This window comes from Salvelinus fontinalis, chromosome 4 (genome assembly GCF_029448725.1).
Source record: "Salvelinus fontinalis isolate EN_2023a chromosome 4, ASM2944872v1, whole genome shotgun sequence".
In the NCBI taxonomy this organism is placed as follows: domain Eukaryota; kingdom Metazoa; phylum Chordata; class Actinopteri; order Salmoniformes; family Salmonidae; genus Salvelinus; species Salvelinus fontinalis.
In genome coordinates this window covers 3,914,655-3,928,362 of record NC_074668.1, presented here as the reverse complement: position 1 = coordinate 3,928,362, position 13,708 = coordinate 3,914,655, and the positions used below count along the sequence as shown (strand labels likewise).

Genomic DNA, 13,708 nt, shown 5'->3' with positions numbered 1-13,708 from the left:
GCTAGCTAGGGATTAGCAAGCCAGCTAGCTAGGGATTAGCAAGCCAGCTAGCTAGGGATTAGCAAGCCAGCTAGCTAGGGATTAGCAAGCCAGCTATCTAGGGATTAGCAAACCAGCTAGCTAGGGATTAGCAAACCAGCTAGCTAGGGATTAGCTACCACAATTTAGCCAAAACTTGCTAAGAAAAGACAATTAGCTGTTTTTTTGCAGATGTAAGAAACACAAACTAATAGAACACTAGGGGATTTATATTGAGAAGCAAAGTAGAAACGGCATCATGGTCATCAACATTGTCGCATGTGCTGCGTTGACCTTGCAGACTGAAAGCAAGTGTCTCAGTGGTTGAGGAACAACAAATGCGCTCCTTGAGTGACAGTGGGCGGTGCTAGATCTGTGTGGAAAGCGGAATGGAGAGGATGGGAGAGAGATGATTCAAGATTCGAAGTAAACTATAACAATGGACGTTACGCGTAGCGTTTCACAAACCAAACATTCAAATAACGTAATAGAAGGTAAAGTAAAAAACCCAAACCGGTCCGTGCATCAATACCGGTATATTGTAAAATACGGTAAACCGCCCAGTCCTAGGCCAGGTGGGGCGGTACGTTCTGTATAAACACAAACTCACTTTGTTGACAACTTCCTTCACAACAAACATGGAGGACTTTGACTAAAAGCTATCAGAACAAGTTCGGCAAATATAAACATCTTTATGACACTTCGTGTAGGGATTTCAAAGACACTAAAATGTGTTTGATCTCCTGGAAAGAGATCGGGGAGGTGACGGGGATGGAAGGGGAAGCTTGACGTGGAGGTAGTTACGGGACAAGTTCGTAAAGCAAAGCTAAAAAAAAAAAGGACGAACGGTCGAAGTGGAGATGCAGGTGCCGCCTTTTTTACTTCATGCTATCTTTGCTGACCTACTAGCACCGGCTAACCGACTCCCAACATCTCAGAAGAGGTAAGGTCTTTTCAGTTAGCTAACTGCTCATAATTAGCAGCTATAGAGATTAACCCTGAATCCCTACGAGTTTATGACACACTTTGCTCCGCGAAGCGTTTGGAAAAGGCTACTTATTTCTCGCACAGGGGACATATATATTCATATAACAAGTAGGCATAGGCTCCATCCCCTAAAAACCTTTTTTTTAAAGTAATGAGGCAAACAGGTCAGAAAACATAAAATAATTGCCTGCACGTTTGGTTGGATTTTGGCTAAGCTACTTTGAAGTAAAGTAAGACATACCCAATAATATGTAGTAAAACATTTAGGTTTCAAACAGCTAAATACAGTTGAAGTCGGAAATGTACATCCACTTAGGTCGACGTCATTAAAGCTCATTTTTCAACCACTCCACAAATGACTTGTTATCAAACTATAGTTTTGGCAAGTCGGTTAGGACATCTACTTTGTGCATGACACAAGTCATTTTTCCAGCAATTGTTTACAGACAGATTATTTCACTTATAATTCACTGGATCACAATTCCAGTGGGTCAGAAGTTTCCATACACTAAGTTGACTGTGCCTTTAAACAGATTGGAAAATTCCAGAAAATGATGTCATGGCTTTAGACGCTTCTGATAGGCTAATTGACATAATTTGAGTCAATTGGAGGTGTACCTGTGGATGTATTTCAAGGCCTACCTTCAAACTCAGTGCCTCATTGCTTGACATCATGGGAAAATCAAAAAAATCAGCCAAGAACTCAGAAAAAAAATTGGAGACCTCCACAAGTCTAGTTCTTCTTTGGGAGCAATTTCCAAACACCTGAAGGTACCACGTTCATCTGTACAAACAATAGTACGTAAGTATAAACACCATGGGACCACGCAGCCGTCATACCGCTCAGGAAGGAGACGCGTTCTGTCCCCTAGAGATGAACGTACTTTGGTGCAAAAACGTGCGAATCAATCCCAGAACAACAGCAAAGGACCCTGTGAAGATGCTGGAGGAAACGTATCTAAAGTATCTATATCCACAGTAAAACGAGTCCTATATCAACATATATTGAAAGGTTGCTCAGCAAAGAAGAAGCCACTGCTCCAAAACCACCATAAAAAAGCCAGACTACGGTTTGCAACTGCACATGGGGACAAAGATTGTACTTTTTGGAGAAATGTCCTCTGGTCCGATGAACCAAAAATATAACTGTTTGGCCATAATGACCATCATTATGTTTGGAGGAAAAAGGGGGAGGCTTGCAAGCCGAAGAACACTTGCAAGCCGAAGAACACCATCCCAACCGTGAAGCACGGGGGTGGCAGCATCATGTTGTGGGGGTGCTTTGCTGCAGAAGGGACTGGTGCACTTCACAAAATGGATGGCATCATGAGGCAGGAAAATTATGTGGATATATAGAACAGCATCTCAAGACATCAGTCAGGAAGTTAAAGCTTGGTCGCAAATGGGTTATCCAAATGGACAATGACCCCGAGCATATTTCCAAAGTTCTGTCCAAATGGATTAAGGAGAACAAAGTGAAGGTATTGGAGTGGCCGTCACAAGGCCCTGACCTCAATCCTATAGAACATCTGTGGGCAGAACTGAAAATGCGTGTGCGAGCAAAGAGGCCTACAAACCTGACTCAGTTACACTAGCTTTGTCAGGAGGAATGGGCCGAAATTCACCCAACTTATTGTGGGAAGCTTGTGGAAGGCTACCCAAAACGTTTGACCCAAGTTAAACAATTTAAAGGCAATGCTACCAAATACTAATTGAGTGTATGTAATATTCTGACCCACTGGGAATGTGATGAAAGAAATTAAAGCTGAATTAAATCATTCTCTACTATTATTCTGGCATTTCACATTCTTAAAATAAAGTGGTGATCCTAACTGACCTAAGACAGGGAATTTTTATTAGGATTAAATGTCAGGAATTGGAATTGTGAAAACTGAGTTTAAATGTATTTGGCTAAGGTATGTAATCATGATGTATGTGTAATCTTCCGACTTCAACTGTTTTCATCGCAAAGTGACCCTCTGAATCCTGCCTCGATACTGTTTTTAACACTTGATTGCATTTACAATTGATATGCACTAATTGGGTAAATTATAAATATATATGATAAAAGCACGTTTCACTCCAGAAGAAAATAATGTTTGATGAGCTGTAGCAGCAGCTCTCGCACTACATCGACTGGTATTTTCATCAATGAATAGGTTATAATGCATTATGGGATTTATTTTTTCCCCTGGATAATTGGCCAATTTCTTATTTAGCTGCTTTTCATTTTTTTTATTGTCTAAAAGCCGGCTATTCCCGGCTAATGGAAACCCTCATACACATACTGAAAATGTGCATATCTACCTCTACAATATCCATTATTATAATATAATATCCAACATTGTACATTTGGTATTGACACTGACCCTGTACAGAATATAGCTTCCTCATTATTTATATTTCTGCCTTTTTGTTCTACTTTGTATTTTATTGTACTACTGATATTGATTACTGCATTGTTGGGAAAAGAGCTAGCAAGGAAGGCATTTCACTGTACTTGTGCACGTGACAATAAAGCTTAAGTAACGTAAATGCCAAATCAAGCTGAGCCGAACCGGGCTGTACAGAGTTGGCCTGGTTACTCATTCCACCATGCTGGAACCGTGCTGTACAGAGTTGGCCTGGTTACTCATTCCACCATGCTGGAACCGTGCTGTACAGAGTTGGCCTGGTTACTCATTCCACCATGCTGGAACCGTGCTGTACAGAGTTGGCCTGGTTACTCATTCCACCATGCTGGAACCGTGCTGTACAGAGTTGGCCTGGTTACTCATTCCACCATGCTGGAACCGTGCTGTACAGAGTTGGCCTGGTTACTCATTCCACCATGCTGGAACCGTGCTGTACAGAGTTGGCCTGGTTACTCATTCCACCATGCTGGAACCGTGCTGTACAGAGTTGGCCTGGTTACTCATTCCACCATGCTGGAACCGTGCTGTACAGAGTTGGCCTGGTTACTCATTCCACCATGCTGGAACCGTGCTGTACAGAGTTGGCCTGGTTACTCATTCCACCATGCTGGAACCGTGCTGTAAAGAGTTGGCCTGGTTACTCATTCCAGCATGCTGGAACCGTGCTGTATAGGATGGCATACAGTGCGTTCATAATGTATCTGTGTCTGTTGGACTGGACACATCACTTGTGGATCACACTCTGTAAAAATGGCATATTCATTGTAGCAGGTCTGATAGGATAGAGTAGACACACACACACACACACACACACACACACACACACACACACACACACACACACACACACACACACACACACACTGAGAGGTCAGGCAGTAGTGATGTAATGGTGGGTGAGATTTGTCTTTCATTGGGGGTCATAAAGAGGATAGGAGTAACAACATGACACAGGTTTTGTCTCTGTTGTGCCCTCTACTGGTCAGATGATGACTTGCTGATATTTCTGAGGAAATTAATTGACCCTTCTTCCTCCTCCTCTCCTCCCCATGTCACCCCTCCTCTCATCTCCTCTCCTCCTCCCCTCCTCTCCTCCTCCCCTCCTCTCCTCCCCTCTTCCTCTCCTCCCTTCCACCCCTCATCTCATCTCCCCTCCTCCACCCCTCCTCTCATCTCCCCTCCTCCACCTCTCCTCTCCTCCCCTCCCCTCCCCTCCTCTCCTCCCCTCTTCCTCTCCTCCCTTCCACCCCTCCTCATCTCCCCTCCTCCTGCCCACCTCCCCTCCTCTCCTCCCCTCCTCCTTCCTCCCCTCCTCTCCTCCCCATGTCACCGGAACACAGGCAGACCACCTGTCACAAAGACTAGTCCTCACAGTCAAACCTTCTGCAACAGTACTGACACACACACACACACACACACACACACACACACACACCATTAAAACCCAGCCAGAACCTGGTCTGGATAAATTCCATCAGAATATTCATCCTCGTTCTATCATCTAACGGATTTTCTTTTAAAGTCACAATTAATCCTGGTCACGCTGAGTGGCCTTACAATCCCTTCGGGAAACATGATTGTATTTACAGAGCATTCGGAATGTATTCAGACCCTTTCATTTTTTTTACAGCCTTAATGACAAAGCAAAACAAGTTTTTTGAAATGTTTTCACATTTATACAAAAATAAAAACAAATACCTTATTTACATAAGTATTCAGACCCTTTTACTACGAGACTTGAAATTGAGCTCAGGTGCATCCTGTTTCCATTGATTATCCTTGAGATGTTTCTACAACTTGAACTCCATCTGTGGTAAATTCAATTGATTGGACATGATTTGGAAAAACGCACACCTGTCTATATAAGGTCCCACAGTTGACGATGCATATCAGAGCAAAAACCAAGCCATGAGATGGAAGGAATTGTCTGTAGAGCTCCGGGACAGGATTGTGTCGAGGCACAGATCTGGGAAAGGGTACTAAAAGGGACAACCATCTCTGCAGCACTCCATCAATCAGGCCTGAATGCCAAGCGTCACATCTGGAGGAAACCTGGCACCATCCCTATGGTGAAGTATGGTGGGGGCAGCATCATGCTGTGGGGATATTTTTCAGCGGCTGGGACAGATAGACTAGTCAGGATTGAGGGAAAGATGAAAGAAGCAAAATACAGAGCTCCTTGATGAAAACCTGCTCCAGAGCGCTCAGGACCTCAGACTGGGGCAAAGGTTCACCTTCCAACACGGCATCGCAGTACTAGCTGTGCCACTAGAGATTCTAGGTTCAAGTCTAGGCTCTGTCGTAGCCGGTTGCAACCGGGAGACACATGGGGCGGCACACAATTGGTCCAGCGCTGTCCGGGTTAGGGTCAGGGTTTGGCAGGCAGGAATATCCTTGTCCCATCGCGCACTAGTGACTCCTGTGGTGGGCCCGGGCGCAGTGCACGCTGACACGGTCGCCAGGTGTACAGTGTTTCCTCTGACATATTTGTGCGGCTGGCTTCCGGAGTTAAGTGGGCATTGTGTCAAGAAGCAGTACGGCTTGGTTGGGTTGTGTTTCGGAGGACGCACGCCTCTCCCGAGTCCGAACGGGAGTTGCAGCGATGAGACAAGACTGTAACTACCAATTGGGGAGAAAAAAGGAATTTAAAAAAGGGTCTGAATACGTACAGTACCAGTCAAAAGTTTGGACACGTTACTCATTCAGGGTTTTTCTTTATTTTTACTATTTTCTATATTGTAGAATAATAGTGAAGACATCAAAACTATGAAATAACACAACAAAAAGTAACAAAAAAAAGTGTTAAACAAATCAAAGTATGTTTTATATTTGAGATTCTTCAAAGTATCCACCCTTTGCCCTTGATCACAGCTTTGCACACTCTTGGCGTTAATCAAGTGCACCTTCCGCCAACAGGGCTTCTGGATCGAGGGTACCTACTGCCGGCAGGGCTTCTGAATCAAGGGTACCTACCGCCGGCAGGGCTTCTGAATCAAGGGTACCTACCGCCGGCAGGGCTTCTGAATCAAGGGTACCTACTGTCGGCAGGGCTTCTGAATCAAGGGTACCTACCGTCGGCAGGGCTTCTGAATCAAGGGTACCTACCGCCGGCAGGGCTTCTGAATCAAGGGTACCTACTGTCGGCAGGGCTTCTGAATCAAGGGTACCTACTGCCGGCAGGGCTTCTGGATCGAGGGTACCTACTGCCAACAGGGCTTCTGAATCGAGGGTACCTACTGTCGGCAGGGCGTCTGAATCAAGGGTACCTACCGCCGGCAGGGCTTCTGAATCAAGGGTACCTACTGTCAACAGGGCTTCTGAATCGAGGGTACCTACTGCCGGCAGGGCTTCTGAATCGAGGTTACCTACTGTCGGCAGGGCTTCTGAATCGAGGGCACCTACTGTCGGCAGGGCTTCTGAATCGAGGGTACCTACTGCCGGCAGGGCTTCTGAATCGAGGGTACCTACTGTCGGCAGGGCTTCTGAATCGAGGGTACCTACTGCCGGCAGGGCTTCTGAATCAAGGGTACCTACTGCCGGCAGGGCTTCTGAATCGAGGGCACCTACTGCCAACAGGGCTTCTGAATCGAGGGTACCTACTGCCGGCAGGGCTTCTGAATCGAGGGCACCTACTGCCAACAGGGCTTCTGAATCGAGGGTACCTACTGCCGGCAGGGCTTCTGAATCGAGGTTACCTACTGCCGGCAGGGCTTCTGAATCGAGGGCACCTACTGTCGGCAGGGCTTCTGAATCGAGGGTACCTACTGTTGGCAGGGCTTCTGAATCGAGGGCACCTACTGTCGGCAGGGCTTCTGAATCGAGGGTACCTACCGCCGGCAGGGCTTCTGAATCAAGGGCCTTTATGCCTCTGTTCTTTGGCTTTTCTTCAGAAATGTTTGGTGATCGACTAGGAATGCCGTGAAGATCGACTAGTCAATCGCGATCCACCGGTTGGTGACCACTGGTATACAGTATAATGGTTGCTTGGTTACGGCTGTGTTAATGATTGTGGTCGTCCGGCATATAGGAGCGTATAAACTGACTTCTGTTCCTAAAGGCAGGTCCTAGATCAGCCCGGAGCGGACAGACCGATGGCAGTACTCTGCCTTTTAGATCGCATAACTCTTAACAGCCTGTCCTAGATCAGCTTGGAGAGCGGATCCCTGTGTCCTCGTTTTGTTGTGAGACCTGGTGTCTGCCTGCCTGAGGAGAAAAAAACGAGGAGAGGAGACGAGCGGCATAAAGACATACTGTTCAGCTCCACTTTGAAAGGAGTGATTGTGCCAGAGGGAGAGGGAGAGAGGGAGGGAGGGAGAGAGGGAGAAAAGCAACAGGGAAACTAGCTGCTTCTCTCCCCCTGTCTTTCCCCCTCCCTCCCTCCCTCCCTCCCTCCCTCCCTCCCTCCCTCCCTGCGCCTCAAGTGTGTGAGAGATATTTAACCCAGTTTGGTTCACTCTTATTCTGTGTTATTTCATACACACACCTTTTTTTGTCCTTGACGTTGGTTATTCCGTCCGGACGGCGGTGATTATCTCTCCCTCGTTCTGCCAGCCAGCTGCGAATGCATTGTGTTTTCTAGTATAAACAGAGCAGGTGTCTGTGATTTCAGAAGAGCTTCTGCTGTATGACTGCTAGTCTGTGTGTCAGTTAGGGCTGGGAACAGCCAGGTACGAGACGATAACCATATTCAATTAAGTCACTCGGTGATGTTGGTTCAGTGATGGAGTTTTCATACAGTACCTGTCATAAGTTTGGACACACCTACTCATCAAAGGGTTTTTCTTTATTTTTTTTACTATTTTCTACATTGTGGAATAATAGTGATGACAAAAACTATGAAATGACACATATGGAATCATGTAGTAACCAAAAAAAGTGTTAAACAAACATGTTTATTTTAGATTCTTCAAAGTAGCCACCCTTTGTCTTGATGACAGCTTTGCACATTTTCATTTTCTCAACCAGATTCACCTGGAATGCTTTTCCAACAGTCTTGAAGGAGTTCCCACATATGCTGAGCACGTGTTGGCTGCTTTTCCTTCACTCTGCGGTCCAACTCATCCAAAACCATCTCAATTGGGTTAAGGTCGGTTGATTGTGGAGGCCAAGTCATCTGATGCAGCACTCCATCACTCTCCTTCTTGGTCAAATAGCCTTTACACAACCTGGAGGTGTGTTGGGTCATTGTCCTGTTGAAGAACAAATGATAGTCCCACTAAGTAGAAACCAGAAAGGATGGCGTATCACTGCAGAATGCTGTGGTAACCATGCTGGTTAAGTGTGCCCTGAATTCTAAATAAATCAGACAGTGTCACCAGAAAAGCACCATAACACCTCCTCCTCCATGCTTCACGGTGGGAACCACACATGGGGAGATCATCCGTTCACCTACTCTGCGTTTCACAAATACACGGCGGTCGGAACCAAAAATCTCACATTTGGACTCATCAGACCAAAGGACAGATTTCCACCGGTCTAATGTTCATTGCTCGTGTTTCTTGGCCCAAGCAAGTCTCTTCTTCTTATTGGTGTCCTTTAGTAATGGTTTCTTTGCAACAATTTGACCATAAAGGCCTGATTCACGCAATCTCCTCTGAACAGTTGATGTTGAGATGTGTCTGTTAGTTGAATTCTGTGAAGTATTTATTTGGGCTGCAATCTGAGGTGCAGTTAACTCTAATGAACTTATTCTCTGCAGCAGAGGTAACTCTGGGTCTTCCTTTTCTGTGGCATTCCACATGAGAGCCAGTTTAATCATAGCGCTTGATGGTTTTTGCAACTGCACTTGAAAATGTTTAAAGTTCTTGAAATTTTCCAGATTGACTGACCTTCATGTCTTAAAGTAATGATGGACTGTCATTTCTCTTTGCTTATTTGAGCTGTTCTATGAACTTTGTCTTTTACTAAATAGGGCTATCTTCTATATACCAACCCTACCTTGTCACAACACAACTGATTGGCATTAAGAAGGAAAGAAATTCCACAAATTTACTTTTTAACAAGGCACACCTGTTAATTGAAATGCACTCCAGGTGACTACCTGACTAGCTGGTTGAGAGAATGCCAAGAGTGTACAAAGCTGTCATCAAGGCAACGGGTGGCTGCTTTGAAGAATCTCAAATATAAAATATATTTTGTTTTGTTTAAACAATTTTGGTTACTACATGATTCCATATGTATTATTTCATAGTATTGATGTCTTCACTGTTATTCTACAATGTAGAAAGTAGTAAAATTAAAGAAAAACCCTTGAATGACTAGGTGTGTCCAAACTTTTGACTGGTTCTGTATATACACATTGTTGCATTGTTGGTAAGGGCCCATAAGTAAGTATTTCACTGTTAGTCTTCACCTGTTGTTCACATGTATGTGACAAATAAGATTTGATTCTGAATAGAATAGATTAGACACAGTTGAAGACGGAAGTTTACATACACCTTAGCCAAATACATTTAAACTCAGTTGTTCACAAATCCTGACATTTAATCAGAATAAAAATTCCCTGTCTTAGGTCAGTTAGGATCACCACTTTATTTTAAGAATGTGAAATGTCAGAATAATAGTAGAGAGAATTATTTATTTCAGCTTTTATTTCTTTCATCACATTCACAGTGGGTCATAAGTTTACATACACTCAATTAGTATTTAGTAGCATTGCCTTTAAATTGTTTAACTTGGGTCAAACGTTTCGGGTAGCCTTCCACAAGCTTCCCACAATGAGTTGGGTGAATTTCGGCCCATTCCTCCTGACAGAGCTGGTGTAACTGAGTCAGGTTTGTAGGCCTCCTCGCTTGCACACACTTTTTCAGTTCTGCCCACAACTTTTCTATAGGATTGAGGTCAGGGCTTTGTGATGGCCACTCCAATACCTTTGTTGTCCTTAATCCATTTTGCCACAACTTTGGAAGTATGCTTGTGGTCATTGTTCATTTGGAAGACCCATTTGTGACCAAGCTTTAACGTCCTCACTGATGTCTTGAGATGTTGCTTCAATATATCCACATAATTTTCCTCCCTCATGATGCCATCGATTTTGTGAAGTGCACCAGTCCTTCCTGCAGCAAAGCACCCCCACAACATAATGCTGCCTCCCCCTTTTTCCTTCAAACATAACAATGGTCATTATGGCCAAACAGTTATATTTTTGTTTCATCAGACCAGAGGACATTTCTCCAAAAAGTACGATCTTTGTCCCCATGTACAGTTGCAAACCATAGTCTTTTTTATGGCGGTTTTGGAGCAGTGGCTTCTTCCTTGCTGAACGGACTTTCAGGTTATGTCGATACAGGACTCGTTTTACTATGGATATATACTTTTGTACCTGTTTCCTCCAGCATCTTCACAAGGTCCTTTGTTGTTGTTCTGGGATTGATTTGCACTTGTCGCACCAGAGTACGTTCATTTCTAGGGGACAGAACGCGTCTCTTTCCTGAGTGGTATTACGGCTGCGTAGTCCCATGGTGTTTGTACTTGCGTACTATTGTTTGTACAGATGAACGTGGTACCGTCGGGCATTTGGAAATTGCTCCCAAGGATCAACCAGACTTGTGGAGGTTTTGGCTGATTTCTTTTGAATTTACCATGATGTCAAGCAATGAGACACTGAGTTTGAAGGTAGGCCTTGAAATACATCCACAGGTACACCTCCAATTGACTCAAATTATGTCAATTAGCCTATCAGAAGCTTCTAAATCCATGACATTATTTTCTGGAATTTTCCAAGCTGTTTAAAGGCACAGTCAACTTATTGTATGTAAACATCTGACCCACTGGAATTGTGATATAGTGAATTATTAGTGAAATAATCTGTCTGTAAACAATTGTTGGAAAAATGACTCGTCATGCACAAAGTAGATGTCCTAACCAACTTGCCAAAACTATAGTTTATTAATAAGAAATGTGTGGAGTGGTTGAAAAACAAGTTTTAATGACTCCAACCTAAATGTATGTCAACTTCCGACTTCAACTGTATGTAAACTACACAAAAGTACAATACATTATACTGTACTCTAGTGTGCTCTACTGTACTGTCCAAACATAGATGTCTGTGATTGGTTCAGATTCGGCCAGGGCTGACTGACCAAATTTCTACTACTTTTCAACGTCCACGGACGTCCGGGTTTTGGTCGGTGCTCAGTGGGTGAGAGTGCTGGTTATAGTAAAATGGAATGAGGGTAGGTGGTAGGTGTCACGGTAGGAGTCGTGGAGAGGTGGCATTAAGAGAGCGAGAGAGAGAAGATTGAGCTCTGTAGAGAGGGAGAGAGGTTAGGGGTTGTCCAGACTCTTCAGTTTTGCTTTGACAACCTGATGACAGAAAGAGGGGGGGGGGGGGTGGACAGTTATGAGCTGAACATAACAGTATGCTGGTGGGAAGGGAGGACAGTACCAGGTGTTCCAACTATGGTTCATGACTACTATAATTTTCCATTGTAGCAAGTTCAATTGCAGTAATTTTCCGATTTTGGTAACAGAATTACGGCTTTTAATCACTTAATTCAAAAAGAAAGCTTGCTATGAGTATAAACACTAACTAATCTACCTTGTTACTTCTGTGAACTTTCATTATCCTCCCTCGTGAATTAAATATCTTAAAGAAATGCCTTTTTTTTTTAGTAACAGAATGACAAGGCAATATTTCTTAAACTTACAGAAGGCAAATAATTTATTCAAAACTAAATATTAGTGTTGATATTAGTTGGCAGGTGCCTTAAACATTATTCTGTTTTTATGTAGTTCTGATATTGTACTTTAAAAAAATACTTTTTCTTAGTCAATGTTTTCTCAGACCCCTTTTCCATCAATTTACCCAGAACCCAAAGCCTTTTCTTATTCAAAACATTATGGATACAAAATGGTTGAGAATCTTAAAAAAAAAAAAATAGACTCTTATCTTTCATTTGAACCCAATTTAACATGCTCTTATGAAAATTCACACGTTGGTGCTCATGGGTCCTTTCAGATGGAAATGACCTCAATTAATTATTGGCACCCTCTTGCCCTCTCTCGTCCCTCTGCAGCAGACGTACAGCCAGGTCCATAATTATAGCTCGTAATCTTTTATACCTTTTTATATTTATCTTTTTTACCCTTTTATTTAATACAACATGCTCTTTTACAGTAATGACCTGTGGTTTGAATTGAAGAAGGCACAGATGAACATACAGCTCACTATTTGTATTTTATACAGTATTTTTGTGTTTGTTGCTAATCTTTATCAAGGGTGCCAATAATTATGGACCTGACTGTAAGTCTGCTGCAGAGGGACGAGAGAGGGCATGAGGGTGCCAATAATTATGGACCTGACTGTAAGTCTGCTGCAGAGGGACGAGAGAGGGCATGAGGGTGCCAATAATTATGGACCTGACTGTAAGTCTGCTGCAGAGGGATGAGAAAGGGCATGAGGGTGCCAATAATTATGGACCTGACTGTAAGTCTGCTGCAGAGGGACGAGAGAGGGCATGAGGGTGCCAATAATTATGGACCTGACTGTAAGTCTGCTGCAGAGGGATGAGAGAGGGCATGAGGGTGCCAATAATTATGGACCTGACTGTAAGTCTGCTGCAGAGGGACGAGAGAGGGCATGAGGGTGCCAATAATTATGGACCTGACTGTAAGTCTGCTGCAGAGGGACGAGAGAGGGCATGAGGGTGCCAATAATTATGGACCTGACTGTAAGTCTGCTGCAGAGGGATGAGAAAGGGCATGAGGGTGCCAATAATTATGGACCTGACTGTAAGTCTGCTGCAGAGGGACGAGAGAGGGCATGAGGGTGCCAATAATTATGGACCTGACTGTAAGTCTGCTGCAGAGGGATGAGAGAGGGCATGAGGGTGCCAATAATTATGGACCTGACTGTAAGTCTGCTGCAGAGGGACGAGAGAGGGAATGAGAAATAAGAGTTTGGATCAGGCCTGGACATATAAGAAAACAACGTGTTGCCTCATTATTTAAAAAGATGGAGAACGAGCTGTAGAGTGGAAATTACCAGATTTTGGAGCAGGTACAGCCGATTAGTGCCAGCTAACGCTACCTAAACATACATACATATATGTATTTATATTTTTTTGAAGTCAAAGTATTGATATTGTTCAAAATCATATTGCAATATGGAACTGTATCGACCCCCCCCCCCCCCCATCAGTAGTTACAATGCCGTAGTGACAGAGGAGGTGGGGGGGTGGGAGGGGGCTCAGAATGCCCTTGGTCTGACTGTATGGCTGTTCTCAGCTGCTAGAACCACCTCTCCTTCCCTCCTCCCCTTCCCCTTTCTTCCTCCGACTCCATTGGCT

At 44.0% G+C, this 13,708-nt stretch overlaps 1 protein-coding gene across 5 annotated transcripts in view; it reads left to right on the top strand.

Moving 5' to 3' along the window:
• The window catches only part of LOC129853002 (sodium-dependent phosphate transporter 2-like), a 129,221-nt gene that overhangs the window by 29,078 nt on the left and 86,435 nt on the right, over positions 1-13,708 (top strand). The window contains exon 1 of one of the 5 annotated variants that reach the window (XM_055918618.1): positions 13,703-13,708. This exon is cut by the window's right edge and continues 396 nt beyond it. The exons of the other annotated variants lie outside the window; for them this stretch is intronic. The gene's annotated coding sequence lies outside the window, so the exon portion shown is untranslated. Of the gene's footprint in view, positions 1-13,702 lie in introns of those variants that run through there. 5 annotated transcript variants of the gene reach the window in all.